Consider the following 21,047-nt stretch of genomic DNA (forward strand, 5'->3'; position numbering starts at 1 on the left):
TACAGTAGCAAATGCAAATTTTTTGCTTTTGATATTATTCTATAATGCGGAGAATAAAAAAGATCGTGTAACCCGAATATTAAAATTCATATTTCTTTTTTCTGTTTGCTATAACTAAATGATAAATTAAGAATTAACTTATAATACAAAAACTGTCTGAGAAAAAAGTCCCATAACGATTTGATTATCATGCTAAATACGTAATAATCGCGAATAAAAGAAATTTTAAAATTTAAATAATTTAAGAATTTTTTAAAAATTACATCGACTACCAAATAAACGCGTATAAAAATATCGTACTACGCCACTGAAATGTCAACTTATTATTCCTTTCAAGAACTTTTCCTTTCTTCTTTTTTTTATTCTGTTAATAATAATTCTTCGGTATCTTTTCCACGACAATCAGCCTTTACAAGCGATGTTGTTTTACATCAAAGAACTCTTCCATTAATGTGCAAAGTAACAACACAATTACTGCTTTCTTCGTCTTTCAAAAAGTAAATGCTCTTGTCAAGTTACGAAACAAATGTTGCAACATATAGAAATATCGATAAACAAAGCGATAATAATGACTGTATTACGGAATTGTTCTCATAAATCTATTTATGATTTTCTCGCAATAATCAAGTAAGAATTCATTAAAAAACTAAACTCACTGACACAGTAATATTTAATTCACATACAGTATAATATTCAATTCCTGCAGATTTACGTTGATTGAAAAATATTTAAAAAATTAATTTGAATATTTCATCTTAAAGATTGGTGGAAAAGTTCCGTGATGTATGCACACGTAATCGTGAGCACTTGGCGAAATGAATCGCGAAATAAATGTAAAATGGTACCCGCAGCAAAACTAACGACGTTGACTCGGTGAAAACATCGTTACGACGCATTTCTTCCGTCTTCATGCGGAGCGTCGGATCAAAAGAGCGAGGAGCTACTGTTCCGCAATCTGTTTTCGTAATACGAGGTAACGTCGCAAAGTGAAATTTAGTGCAGGCCGCGGATTATCCAACGCTGCTGCCGAGAATTCCGTCGCTCGCGCGCGTGCCCCCCCTTGCGTTTCCTACCGGAATTCTCAGCAAAGACAACCATATTTCCGGATTAGACATTTAGCGAGCGCCCAGCCCCAGATGACTCTAAATCTCCCGGCTAATCCTTGCTAATCCTCCCGTAACAGCGGCATATTTTCATCGGCCGGTCCACCCTCTTTGAGCGCGAAGAGTTATGAAAACGATAATTTTGACTCGGACGAAACCTCCCTTCCCGCTTCACCGCTCTTCTTAGACACACGGTGAAGACTCGAGAAAATGTGCCGCGGGTACTATCGAACTTGCAATTTATTGGAGACCTCTGAGGAAGATGCCCTTCGAGCGATTCCTTATATTCCTCTCCTTAATGCAGCGCCGAATGAAAGCGGATTTTTATTAAGTTCACTTTATGACTTGATAAACGTCAGCAATTTCTCGCGTATACCAGAAATATTGTATAAAAGTTTTTAATAACGCTTTATCGCATTTTAATCCTTTTACATGTTTTAGAAATCATGACAAAGTTGCAGACAATAAATTTAAATAGTGATATCTTGATAATGACATATTTAAAAAACTTTGAAAAACATGTATTAAAATAGAAAAGTAAGAATAAGAGATAATAATCATAAAAATGATTTACATTATATAAAATATTGCATTAATATAATGCAACTTTGAAAGTTTCTTCACAAGATTTATGTATATGCAAGAAGGTTCCTTCAGAGATTGTGAAATATTTTCAACATTTCAGCAGATGGCACAATCAAAAGCAGTCGCGAAATTGTTCTTCGCGAGAGCACTGCTGTATTTCTTCCATTAATAACCGGTCGCGCAAAACTTTTCATACTGGCGCATAACAGTCCTCAGGACCGTATCTTCTCGAGATCGCAATAGCTCGGCTAAAGTCGTCAGCGAGCAAACTGGAGCACGTCCGAAATTACAAAGTTTCTATCGTCCTGCCGACGACGACGAGGAGTCCTACCTCGATGTCGATATCTTTCGGAGAAGTTTCACCGGCGGTCTGTCGTCGTCCTTCTGTCGGTTAACCGCGGCGAGTGCTTCGAACGGCGAAAAGTTTATAAATACAAGGAGGTTGAACGCCTCGAAGGAAAATCGACGAGCGCGACCGCGATGATAAAGGCAAAGCCTCGTCCGAAGAGTCGCTTGCCCGAATTAATCCTCTTCGGGAGCGCGGCGCAGTGTCGTGCATGAATTATCGATCGTTACTGCGCGCAACGGTCACGCTACATTTGCCTTCCAATAATAATTAATAATCAAGCGAAGCGGAGCGCCAGGGCCAACCTACAAAGGACCGCATTACACGCGAGACGGAAAACGACCACGTGCAAACGCCACGCCGGTCAGCCGGTCTGAGCATTATAGGATACCACCGGCACGACTTTATGTCGTAAACTTCGGAATCTGACTCCTGCAATGCTGCTCTTGGATAAATCAATAAATAACTTGCTAGTAAGCAAATAATTGCTAAATTAATTAATAATTACGAAATTAATATCTTTCTTATGAGCAAACTTATGAATAATAATTTTCTGAAAATAGATATGACACCTGTTCTTTATTATTTTAGCTACTTATAAATTAAATAGCTACACGGTGCAAGACTTCTAGCTTTGAAATATATAGAATGTCCCAGATTAATCGTATCACTCGTTAAAAGCAGATTCTTCAGAAGAGTTGGTTCGCGATAAACCCTGTATATTTTGAAATGTACATCCTACGGGTAAAAAAAAACACCTTTCATGTTATTGCATATACTAGTTAAAACAACTCGCTGTTCCTGCAAAACAACCATTGTTTCGTAAACATTGTGCCGACCGGCTTATGCACTTACAAACATGCTTATATTGCACGTTTCCAACGTGGTTCCTCTTTGGGGACTTGCTCAGGTGTGCACCTGCGGCCAATTAGTGAGCGCGCATTAAAAGCGATTCAAACTACGTCGTAAAGTGAACATCGTGTAATTGTACCCGTTATAGTTGGCTCACCTACAACGCGTGTGCGTAATAATGCGGCAACTTGCCGAGATCGATAAGCCTGACATGAATAAAGTGTCTAGAGGGTGTAAAAAAAGAATTCTGTGCTGGCTTTCACCTACATATACTTAGTTGTGGTCTAAAATAATAAAATTTGTTTAATTCAAACCACTTACGATTATATTTCTTACTTAAAATTTTCCTCGTAATAAACTCATTCCAAGTATAACACTTTCTTTTAAAGAAAATTTTTAATCAAATATTATTCTCAGTTTCTCTTTCTTACATTTTTTTCTGAGTTTTCAAAATTGTTAATTAAAACTTCTAAAGAAATATTAATAAGTTTGTAAATAATTTTCTATAAAAAAATTATTAACGACTTTCCCGTTAAAAACGAGACGCTGATTTTGTGAAATACTTTATACAATGCAACGAGAAAAAAAGACATAATTTTTTCGTTTCTTTTGACGCTAAGCTAAATATCGCACCTTGATACAACGCCTGAAAAACATCGATTAAACGCCGGGTCGAAAAAGGGGTCAGGGGGCAAGTAGGAGTTTTCCTGTGTGTCGTCGAATTCGCATACCGTAATGCTTTCGCAGCCGGCTGCCTCGTATTGCAAAACTCTCGCGTATACCCGGCGTGTTCGTCGTCGCGCAATACGTCATCGAGCCGCTCGCGAGCAATTTCACGGCGCGCTATATCTCACCGGGGGAAAACTCCCGGCAGCTGTATATTGCGAAATCGGCGAGATCTGCCGCAAGCTTGAAAATATAACCCCGGCTATAGTGCGGGGCGTACTTTCAGTTCCCTGATGTTCCCATTTCTCGCGTTCGCGCATCGGATTTCGGCCCGCTTCGCACGCGCGCCCAAATCGCGACGTACGAAATCAAATCGTCTTTCTCGTGTACAAAATATTCCAGATGCACTACAACAGATTTTCAACAGATTTCGGCGACAATTTCGCAGACAATTATTCGTCATAACTGTTTAATTTTCAACGTTGAATTTATTTACACTTAAAAACTTAAATTAAGCTTGCGTCAAGATTATATTAAAATATTTGTTTCAATTTAGGTCAATCTCGGTCTAGCAGTTTAAACTTTTAAATCATTAATCTTCTTCAATTTTATACTTCAATCTTAATACTTTAATCCTATATTTAAAGTATTAACACTTAATACTTTATATCACTTTAATATGATAAAAAATTCTATGAATATAAATATATAAAGATTGAACCAGGTTGAAACTTAAGAATATTAAAAGTATTAATACTTTAAATATTCTTAAATTTCACTGATTCAATCTTTGTATATTTATTCCGTTGAAATTAATAATATTTAAAATATTAATACTTTAAATATTCTTAAATCTCACTGATTCAATCTTTGTATATTTGTATTTATACAATTTTTATTATATTTTTACTTGATATTATATTTATGCAAGTGTTTATGAAAATCTATTTGCGAAATCCGATCGAAGCAAAGCTGTTATTAATTGCTCTTGAATATTTATAGCCGTAAAGTGCGCGCGATAAGTTCAAGACTGTCGAGTTAATGTTTCCAGTGAAATTAGATATTTTACGGGATGCCGCAAGTTTACGATAAAAAATTTTTAATTTTCCTTGTCTCAATTACGCCCGCGGGCGTAATGTAAGACGTAACTATAATCGAAGTTATGTGTCCGTGCAATAGAATCGCCGAATATTCTTTCGGTTGTAAAAAATGGAATAATCGTGCGACGAGGGAGAGTTCTAGCTACGTGAAAAATAAAGTAACAGTAGTCGCGGGAGTCATGACTGCGGATTTTCAAGAGCGACATTCTGTTGGATGGATTTCAACGTTTTTCAGGCTTCTCTTCGAGTTGTCATCATTGAAAAGAACCGGGACTGGCGAGGTTTCTTTGTCGACAAGTTATGGCCGATGGCGGCACTTAGTTTCCACGCAAAGAAAAATTCTACGAGAAGTCAGCGTCGCGCTATACCGATGCCGCTAACGCCGGAAGTGCATTACTTAATTAAACTTTAGCCGAAGTTATGCTGGTCGTAAAAAAGAACTGCGGTATTTTCCGGGTACAGAAATCATCGGGTTACTCGAAAGAAGATTAAGAGCGGCAAACCTCGGTTTGAGCGGGATTTTTTCCCTCTTTTTTTGAAAAACATTGTTAAACTAATGGGGTCAACGAGATTTTGCATCCGCGGCAGTTATTCGTGCAAGTTGATGACAATTCTCAGCGAGCCCTGATTATCGATTAGCGTCCCCAAGAAACTAAAGTATGTTAAAGAGCGAACACACCGTAAAATGAGCATTAAGCATAATAATAGTAGAAAAAAGACATTGTAAGCATTCAGTTTGCTGTTTTATTATAACAAAAGCAAAAACAAAACGAAATTTTTCTTCTTTGTTATAGAAATTTAAAACCAATGCAAAAGAGAAGCAAAAAATTTAATAACTTTTTTACGTTATAATATAATTAAACTCACATATAATATATTAAATTCTCTATTTCTAATTATAACATATATTTAATTATATCAGATATAATTATGTTACGATAAAAATTAAACTCAATGAAAATTAACAAACATCATTAACAATCCAAAAACATGTAAAATAGTTAATTACTTTTTAAATCTTTCAGCTATCACTATTTAAAAAGACTAAAACAATTTCTTTCATGGCAGATCTGCGATAAATTTTCCTGGCTTACAAATCATTAAACAGGCGCAGCAGAATAAGTTGCGTTTCTGCAAACAGTAGCATGTACAAGAGTCTGGCTGATGGAGAGCGACGTTAGGGGAAAATACGACATTCGACTTTCTTTCTTTAATCTTAAATGTTATTTGTGGTTAGACAAAAAAAGTTCGACCTTTCTTTCAAGATCTCCTTTTAGAAAAAGGAGGTCGGCCGCAAACACACAAGGCAAGATGCAGTTTGCAAGAGCGCGCGATCGTTTCCGCCGCACGGAATTGATGTTCCCCGAGTTCGAGCTCCGTGTCGATCGGCAATGCCTGAGGAACCGAACGGAATTCCACAAGCCGCTTGGGGGACGTAGTAGTTCGAGTGCGTCCGCAATTCCGCGGAAGAGGAGACGCGCGCGACGAAAGAGAAAGAAGCGGGGAAAACGCTCGATTTCACAGCCATTGGCTCGAGAAAATGCGACTATACGGGGTAGTCATGTGCGCCGGAACGTGCATACGCGCGGAAGCTGCGGTGCAGAAGTGCCCCGTTACGTGTGCAAGGACATGCTGAATGCGAACACGTATGTGGGTAGAGTACAGCCGCTAGATAAGAACGACTTGCGCGGTTTCGCACGTGCGCGTCGATGCGTGCGTGCTCTGCAAGTGCATAGACGCCTAGCAGCGCGAAAACGACGCATGCTGCATCGCGAGACGTACGCTCGCTTGAGTCCGCACACTCTTTTTTTCTTATTGCGAATCCAACGCGATTTAGTCGTGAAATATTCGTGTCTTCGAAGAAAGAAGGAAGCGAGATTACACATGTATATGTATTTTGTTATATGTGCATCGAATCTTTGAGATCTTCAAATATATTTGCGATAAATTTTCGAAAATAATTTTTGTAAATTTTTCTATTATTCTTTTTTTTTTTTTTTTTCTTATTAATTTTATTTTCAATGTTTCCACAATTTTATCTCGGTTTGAATTTCATGAAGGGAAGATTAATTTTACGATAATTAAATGCGCTTTCGTAGCGTAATGTAAATTTCGCGAAATGTTCCATATCATGTTTCTATCTCGCTGCTCTCGGGAATTTCCTAAATCTACGATCTGTCAGGAAACGAACGCGGAAGAACGCGAAACGATTTTCGCCGTTCGTGTAACTTTCGTCCGAATCCGGGTCTTAAGCGCTCCTAGACGAAGCCTACGAAGTATCTCCGAGGAGCCCGAAGGTGAAACTTGGAGCGGTTTGCGGCCTTGGGCGGGTGGCGGAACCGCACGAAAAGGGCAAGGAGACGAAGGGTGGGAGTATCGCACGCACGACGTGGCAGGAGCCTTCTCGGTTAAATGAGGCTAACTCTCTCTCTCTCTTTCTCCCTTCCTTACATCCATATATCCCTCCCTTTCTTCCTTCCGCCCCTTTTATCCCGTCATTCTCTCCCTAGCAGCCTCCGTTCCTACCCTCTCGCTCCAAGTCGAACTTTCGCTGTGTCGGGCTCACTGGGCGCGGCCCCGCACCAACCGAAATCGATTTTGGAAAGACGAAGATAGCGAGGGGACGATGGTCGCGCGAAGGAGAAAGATGTGATACAGATTACGGACCAGCCAGACTTCCCTCTGATCTCCTCAGTATCGGCGAGGGCTCCCTCTTTCCCGCCCGTAGGAGGTCGCGGCTGGTAAGCAACCCTCCCCTCTCCCTCCTCCCTCAGCCAGCTTTAGCTCGGTCATAGCTGAGGAGGACGCGCTAAAGCGCGTCTTCATGTGCCATGCACAGCGATTCCCCGGCTCGCGCCAGGATCGCCCGAAATTGGGATCGTCGATGCGGCATGGCGTGCAATACCGGTGGAAGCACGAAGCTGGAAGGATGTACGAGTAATAAGCAAGAGCCACCGGTGGGAAATCGCCGGAGAAAGGAAATTTCGCAGATGAAAGTTACGTGTAAAACCGGGAAATTGGGCTCCTAATGAGGATGCATGCAAAGCGAGATTTTGTTAAACCATGACGCTCCGCAGCTGTGAATTTTCATTCTAAATGAGAAACACGAAAATAGCGTTTCTAATTATGTAATTTACAGAATGGCTCAGTATGTTCATATTTTATTCTAACAACACTTTAATAAACTTGTAAATTTAATTTAAAAAAATTTTTATTTCACAAAGTTCTAAGAAAAATGACAGATTTTTCATTACACCCACTCTACCGATTCTGCTTACTTAGTTCGCCGTTACATCAATTAAGCTTTCTTCTCCTCCGTAATATTGCCTTTCTACAAATCGTATTGCATAGACACGAAGCGGATTAAATACATATAGCTTCTTTCTGATTCCGCACATCCCAAAGGATACCATTTTTCCATTGAAAATGCGCGGTTCGCTTGATAAGAAAAGGTTCATTAGTCTACGCCAGAGCGACGTCGCGTAACAAGACGCAAGCATGCTGAAATGCAGAGAGGAAACAGAGGCTGAAAGTAAAAACTCCGCAAATTATATACGCGCGATGCAACGAGAATTCCATACTTCGGCTTGTTATTAGCCGTCACGTTTTTCTCCCTATAATCTCGGCAAATGCGTGGACTTTTCTGTAAAGTCGATGTCCCATTAGCCAGATTATCGATCTCAATCTCACGCGACCAGGATAGCAAACAGCGCGGGGAACGTGGAGGTGTCTCTATCGATTACGATCGGGATACGCGATGCAGATCACGCAGGATGTCGTACGCTGTGGGATTTTCTCTGATCTGACGGATCGAGAGGGTCGTTCTTTTCGCGCGGTGGGAGGCTCGCCCTTTTCCTCTCCCGGGAAAACGAGCTTAAGCCCGTAGCACACGAAGTCTGTTTTATTTTTTTGCAAGATCATCCTAAGACCTATCTTGCGTCCAAACAGGTGCCTACAGTCTATGTACTTTCAAGAATTAATTTTTTTTTTTCTTTTATATCTCAATCCTTGTTACCAATTTTGTGAGAGATTATAAATCCATTGTGTACGAAAAACTTGTACAAGTTTACGTGCGTCGGAAAGTTTACTGGGTGACAAAAAATCACTTTTGTCATCCAGTTTATCATTAAAGTATGCTGTACCGTGTATAGCGGGCTTTACACTCGTAGAAAGTGCGTATGTACATGTAGCGGGCGCTTCTCGATGAGCGCTATGAGCGAGATGGGTCGATTGAATTTTGCCCAGGAGGGTCCAGGCTGCGTTTGAAGATTAGATTTTAAGCCGACGCTCGCATGTATCCAGTTATCGAACATTGAATTTTTCTCCCGCGGGGCGGTCAGATTTTTTTCTTCTTTGAGGCAGTTTCGAACCGTAGAGTTGGACCGCGCGTAACCGCCAACAAGGATTTTGATACAAATAGAATTAATCAACGAGGGATGAAATTGATTATTGCAGTCGTTTGCATGAAACTGTATATTGCAAGAATTGATATTCAATGTAAAAATATATATATTCACAATCCACGATACAATCAGTACAGATATGTTAATAACACAATTAAATTTCGATGTAAAAAATTATTTGCAAAAATAAAATTGAGTTCTCAAACTATCCGCTTCAGTAGCGCATCGATACTTTTGTTAAGAAACAATCGACTTTAAGTTGGTAAAAAAAAAGTCGTTAAAAATACGGAATATCCGATAGGTAATGATTGCGTCGTTGACGCAAGACGGATTTCTCCGGCGCGATTGTTGACAGGAAGAAAGCAGCTTAGTGATCCGTTCTTTACGATCCGCTCCTCACGATCGCCACTTACCAGTGTTTTTCTCGAAGAATTTTCCGCGAGACGACGGCGCTCGCGGTCCCATCGCAAGAGGGATCAATACCGCGTCGACCAACGAAAGCTTCTTTTATCCCGTATCGGGACACATTCTCGTCTCCTTCGGTTAGGCGTGAGTGCCGTATCACCGTCACAGCCGACCCCGAATAAAAGTCGCACAAGACTCTTCTCCCGACCGCGTAAAGTGACGTTCCGCTTTCGAGGAGGCGCTTCGGCTTTTAGATATTTCACCGGCATTTAATATTCTCGAAGTGTTCTGCCGTACTTTAAAGTTAAACTCACGTTCATATTCATAGTCAAATGAATCTTGTTGGGAAGTAATTTAATTCAGAAACTCGATTTTATTGGACGGCTCGTTTATAAGCCTAAAAAAGAAAGAGCAATTTTCGTTAATTGATTTTGTAACACGATCATTTTTAGCTTTTAGACTTATAAAAGTATTCTTCAATTCAAATTTCCGATTGATTTATTTGTTTTAATTACATGGAGTGTTGGATAGTTTGCAAAAAAAGAATAATATTTTATTCTTCCAACAAGAGCGCTTATTATTTATTCCAGAGTGCTGAAGCGTAAAACGTAATACAGTTTTGCTCTTGCAATTTAAAAACTTGGCCGTGTTATGATTAATAATTATTTCCGCTACCGCTGCGCAAGTTCGTCGATGTATTTGGGCCGTGGGATTCGATCAAACTTTTTCGTTCTCACTGCTGGATTCCCCAGAGAGAACGACGCCGCTTCTAACTCCAATGAACTAGATGCGCGACGCGAACAAGTCGTCTCTTTAAAAAATGCAAATGCCGCGCGGATACGTGCGGAAATCATAGCTGGAACGGCCAATGCGCCGCTCCGAGTGCAGCACAAGCTGAATATTCGAGAACCTCAGAGGCACAGTGGATGTAAAAATAATAAGGCATCTCGTTGCGACATGGGTAAACTATGTTGCCGGAAAAAGTGAGAGAAGCAATGTTATGCTCGACCGTGGCAGCCTTATTTGTTTCTACTAGTCAAGTCTCTTTTACAATTCTGACATCTGTACGAGCATTTTTATTTCTATCTCTCTCTAGTTTTTGTTTGTATGCTCACACGTAAGTAATTTCTCTGTTAATCAACTTTATTTTGTTTCCCCTTTATCTACCTTTCTTTCTCTTGAATACTAATATAATTATTATCATAATATTTTATCAAGTGCAATTAGATATAAAATGTTACAGATATATTTATATATTTTTATAAAAATTTTATAATTTTTATAAAAATGTTAATGCCTCGATATTTTTATTTCGGAAAAATTAGTTTCTCAAAACATTCGAGATAAATCTAGAAAAAATATTAAATTAATTAAAATTATAGTTTTATTTTCTATTCCAAATCAATTAAACTCCATTAGAACATTAATTTAAATATTAATAACAAAGATATTTAATACAAAATGTTAAAAGATACTTTATAGAGAAAAAATCCATTCGAAACTACTGAAAGATCGTAGATGAAAAGGAATGGCAAGCCCAAGGCACTTTATATACATCAAGTACTACATATATCGCTAATTAGACGTCAATAAATAACAAGTACATAACATTTTCGCGGATGAGTCGACGTTCGCAAGGTAACTCGAGTTTGGTAGTTTTATCGCTTTGCGAAAACACATTTACCTTGCGCACTAAGAACGTGGATTGCGGAAATTTTAACGAATTTAAATGCAAAGTTATGTTTACTACACGAGGCGGCGTATATAAGACGGCGCTTCCCATCTACACGCGACTCACCCGATGTCTCCAAGACGCAAAGTTAGATGCGCGCGGTAATCAGCCGGTTGCCGAGGGACCGTTATGAGAAACGTGTCTGGCATGGCGTATATCCGCCGGTAATTAAATTGTTGCGCCTACATATCCGTCTACACATAGCCGCGCGCTAAGTAACCTGTCGTCGGATTACGCGAGACGTGTCTCGGTCTCATTCAAAATCAATCCACGTCGCGCAACCCTAATTCGAGCTACTGTCGACGATACCTAACCCCTCAAATTGTCGAGGTACGTATCGATTCGTCACCGCCGCCTTCCCGGATTCCCGCCCAAAAATACACGACCTCGTGATGCGACTCTGCCGAGTTATTATTTGCAAAAGCGTGGCACGCGGGAACACACGGATCAAAATATCGTTTCCACTCTCTGCCTCGTGATAAAAAGTGAATCTCCGTCGCAAACGCGAATGTATGACACGGATGCAGATTGGGAACTTTTTTGCGATATACGTAAACATTTACAGCTGCCGCGATGTTATCACTTTTAAAACTGTAATTCAGAATCCACTAACCGTCAACAATATTGTCAAATGCAATGGCTATGAAAAAATAGATTCTAAATGGACCATTTTAATACTATTCTGGTAAACCACAAACAATTTAAAACCTACAAAAATTTTTCAACATTTTTTGTTACAGAGAACACGAATATACGCATATTATTAACGTAATTTAATAATTAGATTGGTATCAAAAGACGTGATCTTAATATAAAAATTTTTCTCTTTTACATATTTCCTGATTTTTCTTTCCAATGAGAAGAGGCGAGAGAGATACTCTATTCAAAAGGCTTTACATTTCGCTCTCTCTTATTGTACGTTATCCATGTTCTCGTGTAAGATCGACAATCGTATTTGAATAACTTTTCATGTTCGGCTGGATCTGCAAGACGATGGTATCGATATTTCGAATTGAAAGATTTCAGTTACATCGACGAGTGTGTGACGGTTTCAGGCTTCTTCGAGACCCTTATTGGTTCACGTCCAAAGGAAACGCGAGATCGATAAAGCCTCTCAATTTTCGTCTCTTTCCCGAAGTGCCCTCGTGGTGGCTAGCGCGAGGGGAAGAGCGAGCGAGGCTGCGCTGTAATTCGGCATGTTTCAGGATCAGGGGTCAAGCCGTAAAGCATGCCGGGACGTGGTCATAAAATCACTCACAAAACCGCCGGTGTAGCACGACGCCATCGTAACGGAGAGTAGCCTGGTCGCTCGCCGCTTCATTTCCTCGTTAATTTTATACGCATTTATAGGCACCGGCGTTTTCGCTCTTTACAACGCGCACGGCGTTTAACTCTCGGATGCGACCCACTCATTTTCTACCTTGCTTAAAATTCGCACGTAATTCGCTCGTAGAAAGCAACGCAATTTCAGTTCAGAAATTACAAATGTTAATGAGTGAATATACGATAGATGTACGACAGATGTGCGCTGATGGTATCGATTTTACCAGCGTATCCGGAATTAGATTACACTTGCGAGATAAATCAATTGTTAAATCGCGATAGAAGGAAAAGGACGCTGTAAAGTCAAGTATCAATAAAATCAAAATCATATAAAAACACTTTCTCAAGTGTAAACTCGATGTACAGTGCAACTTTGAACCGCAAAATGTATCACAAAGTTAACTGAGAGCATCAGTACACCGGTTGTGAAAGTTTAAAATTGCTCTTCCACGTGCCGTGAAAAATCGCCAAGTTGTGTGTTTAAAAATGTGAGATGTTAACTGATCACTCGGGAGTTTCGAAGCAAGTAATTCCGAAGTTTGAAAGTAGTATATCACAATGAAAGTAAATAGAGTAGCTATAGAAAGGATGTACAATACACCTTGGCTGTACAAGAATAGCATGCACGCCTATTCAAAAAGCACTCGCTTGAGCGTATAGATACGCCGTCTAAAAAAAAAAAAACGTTCATAGCGCCAGAGTTGTATGTGAGCATCGTCCTAACTTTACATCTGCATTTTTTTAGTCATAACAGGCATACAACGTGCATTTGACGCCGGGGCCACTAGCTAACTATTTCGGGCTCTTATACTGCTGCGTAACAAAAAGCGACTCACACGCACATGTACGCACACATTACGTGCCTAATATAATACAAAAGTTCACTCACCGGCCGATGCAATCCGTTGACCCTGCCATTACTCCAAACATATCTGTAACAAATATACTAATTAATACAATTTATATGATACATCCAGATTTTACAAGCAGAATGCATTTTCAATGTGATATACAACACAATTCCGAAATAATTTCCATTTTTATAAATATAAAAAAATTGTCCATTAAAAAATTCAATATAACAACAATGTCCAATAAAACAGTATTACATATCAAAAAATACCGAATGTACATATCATTGCAAAATGTAATTATCTCCACTTGCTTTTATCATCATCTTTATCGGTATTCGATTCTCTCGAATACTTGCGCGATACATTGTCGAATGAATGAATAACGGAAAACACAATTATTCGATAATTACGACTGCACATGCTAATTAATACTCTACGATAATCCTGCTGTTCGCATATACATATCTGATATCTGAAAAACGTTCATTGTCAATACAATCGCAAAGTTTATAAATTCTAGATCTGTCTTATAAATTCAACGCGCCAATAGTTTTATGCTGTCGTATTAAAAAAAATCAATTTTATTTTTGTAACTGCGCTATGTTATTTCGCAAATTATTTATCTGATAAATAATTTTAAGCTTGTTGAAAGTGCTTTTAGCTTTCAAATATTATTTATTTTTTGTTTTAAAGATATCGACTATATCAATCCGTGTCGATTACATTCTGATCTCGATCTTGATCGAAGCCAAGTATCCTATGCACATTTGTACCTATTACTACAGATCTCAACTGACAAGCTAATTGTAGTAACATAATAGTTACGTAGCGTTATGTGTGAGCCCGTAACATACAGATAAACAAACAAGCGTATCGCGGTCATTCATAAATGTGTGGTGCGTTTTTAAAACGTTATGACTTGGCGTAGTCATATGCAGTGTGCGTTTTTAAAACGAATCTTTTGTGCTTCCAGTTTTGTGGATGCATGTGCTCTTATCGTGATATATATATATATATATTGTACATAATATTTAATATATAATGTTCATATAATATCAAACAAATATGAGATCGTAATGAGCAAGAGATATAATATATTTATATTATTTAACAAAGTAATACAAATAAAGTCCTATTTATCAAAATCAGACTATGCAAAATCAGACTATAATGATAGTCGATAATCATATTATTTACCCAAACCTTTTAAATTTTCTTTCCTCTCTATATAAATTTTCGTTTGTCTCTGTTTTGTATCGGTTCTAGAATTGCAATTAATTCCTGCCCGAGCGTACCATGTCGCACTGGTTTGTTATCCGGCTTCGCCCCGAAACGGGAGGTATCAGAAACAACGGATAGCATTGTTGCCCTGGAATGTCTTGAATTTCGTCAAACAGAACGTACGTCGCGGTACCAATACTCGGAATTCCCACCAACGGTGATTGCATTATTCCGAGCGCATCCTGTTGCATGGCTGTCGGCATGGGCTTTAACCCGATATGCGGCATTCGCAAACATCGAGAGATCTGTGTTCTAATGGTGTTTATCGGGAAAGCGAAGATTCCATACGAAATTATACTAATGTCTGTTAACTGGCGTATTCACTGGTGTACAAACATTATACGTATAAAGAATTTAACGCCGCGTTTTGCAGTTAAAGAAAAAAAAGCATGTAGTATATAATATATATATCTACTTTGTACAAACTATTTTTATTGATAAAAGTTATCAATTTTTTTACGCTCCAAAATAATGTGCGCAAAAGAGCAAATAAACGCAAATCGTATTAAATAAAATTAAAGTAAAAATTGCATTAAATTAGATTCGATTAAATATCTTCATATCTAGGCGTCACTTGTCATTTTGATTAATCACTCAATTAGGGATAAAAAGCAAAGTTGCGATGAAAGGTACTGTGTACTCGGTTTTTTGTGAGGGCAATATCTGTCCTGAGGGACGTTACATCGTGCGAAATAGGATCGACACCTTGTCGGCGGCACTTCATTAATCACTCGGGGCTTTCCGCGCACTCTTCTTCAATATACTCACTTTTCCAAATACATTCACAGAAACTTTTCATACGATATCTGCTCATCATGAACGGCAGGTAAGGCATGATAATATTCAACGCCGAATGTTAAAAAGTTATAAGAAATAAAAAATCCTCTTTTAAAATTTTCCATGAGAAAAAATTCACGCCAGATTTGTTAGAATTAAAATCAAAGGTTCTGAAATATCGTGGATTCTTCATAAAAATACAATCAAATTGGAATTTATATAAATATACGTATATTATCTTACACATATTTTCAAATAAAATTATGAATATTTTCGTTAATGATTCCCAGCTAAAATATTTGGATTGTAAATTCGTGCTTTTATTAGCTGACAATGAGTCAAATTCCCCTATAATCTCGCGATTGTTTTGACGAAGGGGAAGAGGCACAAAAGCGACAACCCTAAGAATTGTCCTCCGCGAGAAGCGCTCGTGAAACAATAATTAGATCACCCTGTGGAGGAAGCGTGGAAGGAAGGAGTCGGTCGGTAGGCTTAATTAGATGATTGGTCTACCTATATCTAGGATCGATCGGTCCCCACGACGGTCCAACTAATGCTGTTTTAATCAACCGCCCGGTATGCGAGGACCTCGTTAGGCTTCGGATGCCAAAGGAAAGTTCTGTATCCTTCGACTGGCTTCGACTATTACCCTGCCCTTAATTTGATGGAATGAATAAGTAAAAGTCCTTCCTTTCGTGATACTTGAAGCAGATGAAAAAGTTAATTTTCTCCTCTAAACGTTTTCGTGAATAATGCTTCATAAACTGTGTTACTCATTATCAGCTTTTATTTAAATTGGCGCTGGCTAATTAAATTATTTAATAGCTTGATGGAATAATTTATTGGCAATTCCGAATACTGATATAAAATTTATATCGATAATTAAAACGTGCGATTAAACAAAAAATAAATTCAATATGATTCATTCAAATATATAACATTTGAATTAAACAAAAGTGCACAACTAAATTAAGATTCTATCGACTTTTTGTCATAGCAATTCTCGATATCTACTGCATATGTGCGTGAAATATTTCGCTGATACTTTATTAAGAAAAATCAACTTTTTAATTATTCAACGATTTCACAAATAATAAAGGTACAATGAACTTTTTACATTATAATAAAATTTCTGAACAAAAGATAAAATTTCGTGATTGGCATTCCAAAACAGCGGGTGCAGCAAATCGGCTTAATACAGAATTATACGCGATTCCATCCAAGTGCGCATTTGCGACGATGAGCGGTAAAAGGATGTTTTACGATTGCTATAAATGCAAAAGACTGCGAGCAAGCGGAACTCTGCTCGAGAGTTAGTGATTTTTCTCCGCCATCGATAGAGGAAAATCCGCTACAGCTCCTTCGAGTTCGTGTGAATCGACGTGCTTTAAAGCGATGCTCGTAGCCTCGTAACCGAGACGTCTGAAATACGGACACGTGCTATCGATACATCTACGTGTCTATATACATATCGGAAGACATGTGTGTAGGAAGGAGATAGAGGGGTGGAGAACAGTAGGTTCGGGCGTCTAATCCGAGGTTTAACGTGCGCGGGTCGCCGGGTTCGAGCCCGCTAATGGAACGTTAAGCCAGCTGAGCCTGGGCTAACTTTGTACACCTTATCGAGCAAGGAGGGCCTGATCGAAAGCTCTCGTTTACCTCAGCGTCGCGACGCCTTGTTCCCGTCGATCAAACAGGTGTTCGCCTCGAGCAGGCGTTTACGACGACAGCGACCCGCTTAAGAGGTCTCGCACGATCAAGGGATGTTGCGCCAAGCGAACATCACGTCGTTCTTAATCATGTGGCGTAGTACATACTAATATTGACAAGGTAGATTTGATAATCCGGAGACAGTATAGAGAAGCGGAATATCGCAAGTCAACGAATTTTACGCGTAATAATAACGTCACGTATATAAATTATTAAGAATTAATTTAAATACGAATTAATTACTGATAAAGACTGAAAAGTTAATTGAAAAGTCACCGGTGTAATGCAAAATAATTCAACAATCCAGTTATCACGATACTGATTGTGCTAATTACATTAATCTAACAATGAGATAGAATACTTTATTCCGTTGCACATGTTCCACTTTTATTAGCAATTTAATATCACTACAGATATCTGATATTTATAACGTGCGTGCAATTCTTGCTTTATCATTAACGCACATATTTCAAGGTCTCGAGAAATTCAAGGTATACACAGCTGAAACCTGCCAATCAGCATTAATGAACTGCTATTCATAAATTGTATTTAACGAGTGATTCTCTGAAAGTTGAAACTCGGATTAGGCGCGGAAATATTATCGAACAACAGCACAATCTCTGCTGATAATAAATCGTGTCAAATATTAGTCGCGCGAGTTTGCCGCTGTACAATTAAGTCGTAAAGAGTTATTTCGTAGAAAATGTTTGCCTCGAGGCATAAACTAGTTACGAAACCGCGCAGGTGCCACCTCGTGATGTTTGCTTTCTGAAGACGCGCGTTGTGGAACTCTCGGATAAGATAAGACCGCCCGCGACTCGCTGCACGATCGCGAAAAGTTTCCGGCTCGCTTACGCTGCGGATTTCGCCGCGAGAGAAGCGAGTATCTCCGAATCACCGAGATATTGAAGAGAGAACAGCAAAATGGTATTCGCGCGATTAGCTTTGCGAAGTTTTGCGGACCGCTGAATTCGAATAGCGAGGTTAACACTTAAGGTCGCGAACAGTAGTGTAACAAGATTCCTGCTCTTTCAGTTACATTTCTCGCGCTTATTATTCGAACGAGAGTACGATGTGACTCAGAATCACCGAATATCCTTTGAACTATAAATATCAGAGAGAAAACTAATTAAAAGTACGAATCCTTCCGACAGCAAGACATTTACAGATATATTTTTATTCGTAATGCACATTTTTCGTGAATAAAGAATTTTGAAGGTGCAAATAAATAGTTTCTTTTCGATTTTTAACTACTTAATCTTTTAGTTGCGCCGCTGATCGAAGGCGCTCCTCGTTACGCGACTACCGTGTATTTGTACTTCGAGGGAGCATTAAATCGAATCGGACCTAAATCGTGCGTGGAAGTCGGTAAGCTGGAAAGCGTAAGGCACCGGTTTAGCGGAAGAGAGAAACTCAAGCTCGTACATTTATTTCACAAATTACAGCCATGGATGCGAGGAGCGTTCGAGTACACCTGCAGCTAAAGGAAACTTATGGCATCGATCGAAGTCGTATATCGTAGTAGGAAGTATCGCTTGGATAAGTGTCCTCGCTTCGAAGAAAATCCGTTAAGCAGCGGGGGAGATATCGACTGCTTCCTGAAGGAACTACATTTTCTACAGCGACAAAGTTAGCTGGAAGATTGCGTCCTCTACAAGTCTTCCTAAACCCAAAAGATGCGCCCTAATCTTGAGAGAATGTTTTATGAAAATAATAATCCGTTTATCGAATTTGCATACTATTGCACAAAGAGCTTAATAAATTTACAAATGGAATTTTGTATTATTTATATGTCGTTAAAAGAGGTTTGTTAAAATTTATTGTTAGAATTTGTTAATTTATTGCTTCATAGAATCTCTGCAAATGTTATTTCGAAAATAAGCCAATCTTTCTCTAGCACATATTTTTAGACTTCATCTAATTATCATTACGAACGATAAAATAAATACATGGTTATATTAAAATCACTGTAATAAATTTTATAAATTTAACCTAGATTGAAACTAGATAAATTTAACACAATTGAAACAACTTGATCTGTAGAAGATAATTCCCAAAATATCAGTATTGGATTTCGAATTAAATTCAAATGATGACAAACTAAAATCGGATTTGTCAAGATTTTATGCTCATTAATATTAGAATATTGGATAACAATTTAATAGTTCACGTACGAAAATTCCACACGTTATCTTCTTACCAGTACAGAATACTGCAAAATCCTGTTATCTACTTAGTATGAATAAATTTCAAGCTCCTGTGCTCGCTACAGCGACGTCATTACCATAGAATTTACTAACTATAAAATATGGCTCGCACCGACAAGATTCGTCGTTTTACGTGCTTAACGTGCTCAGATTTTTCCGAAGCATGTCGTCGTCGAAGGAAAAACTTTAAAATAGCGTACGGGGGAACAAGTATCGATTCAACGTTTAGAATCTTGCCATGTCTTCGTCGCGTGACAACGTCGAGCAGTGACAATGACGCGTCGTCCTGAAGAATCTCGACAGAAAAAGTGTAAATTACAAGCCGATTAGCAATATAAACTTATTTTTATTATACTTTTTTAAAATTAGCAATGTAGATAAGAATTTGTAGGAAATGTCTACGACATGATATTAATGGAACGAACTTAGTAGAGGAATAGCAAGGCTAGAATTAGATTTCCGTAAAACTACTTTTTCCCTAACTTCCTCTGAAACGGTAACAAGAAATAAACTTTTATCACAGTCGTCAGTGATCAGCCTTACAAGACACATTAATTTCAAATCCTGTTTCTGCAATCTCATAGATATTGACCGCTTTTTTAAAAAACAACTGACAATGTTAATAAAGTCAACGAATTTAGGTGTAGGAAATTAATTAAGCACAACTCGTGTAACACAAAGTAGTTGGAAATCCTGCATACTGAGGATGGCCAAAAGGTTGGCCGAAACGTATACAAGTTGAGAGAAAATAAATAAAATTAACAAGCAAACGACATCTAGCTTTGGCTTTGGATTCTCTAAGATTAATATTTTTAAACTTTTATTAATTATTTATATACTTGAAACTTTGCGAAAATTATTTTCAGTGAAAAGTATGTATAATCATATCTACCTAGAAATTCTCGCTAAAGAAAGCTCAGCATAAAGTTTACGCTTAAAATTCAAGTTTAAAATTCACTTAAATCTCTCTAAAATCTCTCTAAAATATTTTCAGTAGATTTAGAACATCCTGTGAAACGTTAGAAAAAAAATATCTAAAGTAAAACGCATACATCATACCATGTAGATGTTCCCCGAAATGCATTTTCTAGTTGATCTTACATCATTCTGGAACTAAGAAGCTGGCATATCGCTGAGAGCCCGTTCCGGGTCGTTTCTCTCGCAGATGCGTCACAGGGTGACGCAAGAGAAAAATGAGATGACGAGTGGGGAAAACAAGACGGACGCGCGGGTAGCGCTACTTAATTTGTTTCCTAGAGTGTTGCGCGATGCGGCCATTAAACGGGAACGGACACACGCGATTTATGCGCGGCGAGATTATCCGGCAGATAACCGGCAGTGGCCAGATAACCGACGGAATTCGGGTGGCCCCGCCGCTTCCGTATATGGAGGACAGATCGAATTTATCGCCATCGACCTACTTAACTACTATCGCGCCGCACTCTCGGGCTCCACGGCTCCACAGGGCGTCCGCGTAAACGAAACTTTTGTAATTGTTCCATCGAATCTCCGACGCGTTCCCCCTTTGTCGCCCTTTAACGATCATCGAATACATTGTTTCCATTTGGAAACGACCGATAGGATGAAATTGGCGAAAGTCCGTCGAAATGCTGCTCCTCGACAATGGGGGAAGCGAATAATCGTGTAGATAATTTTCACGTATTTTTTCGCAAAGTTATATTAAAAGCACGTGGATAACAACG

General features: G+C 38.7%; 1 protein-coding gene and 1 long non-coding RNA gene across 4 annotated transcripts in view; one reads left to right on the forward strand and one right to left on the reverse strand.

The window, feature by feature from the left end:
* The window catches only part of LOC105676454 (far upstream element-binding protein 2-like), a 293,337-nt gene that overhangs the window by 242,187 nt on the left and 30,103 nt on the right, over positions 1-21,047 (reverse strand). For 2 of the 3 annotated variants that reach the window (XM_067351674.1, XM_067351673.1), the window contains one exon: positions 13,405-13,447. The gene's annotated coding sequence lies outside the window, so the exon portion shown is untranslated. Of the gene's footprint in view, positions 1-13,404; positions 13,477-21,047 lie in introns of those variants that run through there. The other variant, XM_067351675.1, reaches the window with a different exon arrangement.
* LOC136998632 (uncharacterized) lies at positions 17,979-19,096 on the forward strand. Its single transcript, XR_010889215.1, has 3 exons — positions 17,979-18,064; positions 18,404-18,505; positions 18,583-19,096. It is a non-coding gene; the product is annotated as an uncharacterized lncRNA (long non-coding RNA).

This window comes from Linepithema humile, chromosome 3 (genome assembly GCF_040581485.1).
Source record: "Linepithema humile isolate Giens D197 chromosome 3, Lhum_UNIL_v1.0, whole genome shotgun sequence".
NCBI classification, from domain to species: domain Eukaryota; kingdom Metazoa; phylum Arthropoda; class Insecta; order Hymenoptera; family Formicidae; genus Linepithema; species Linepithema humile.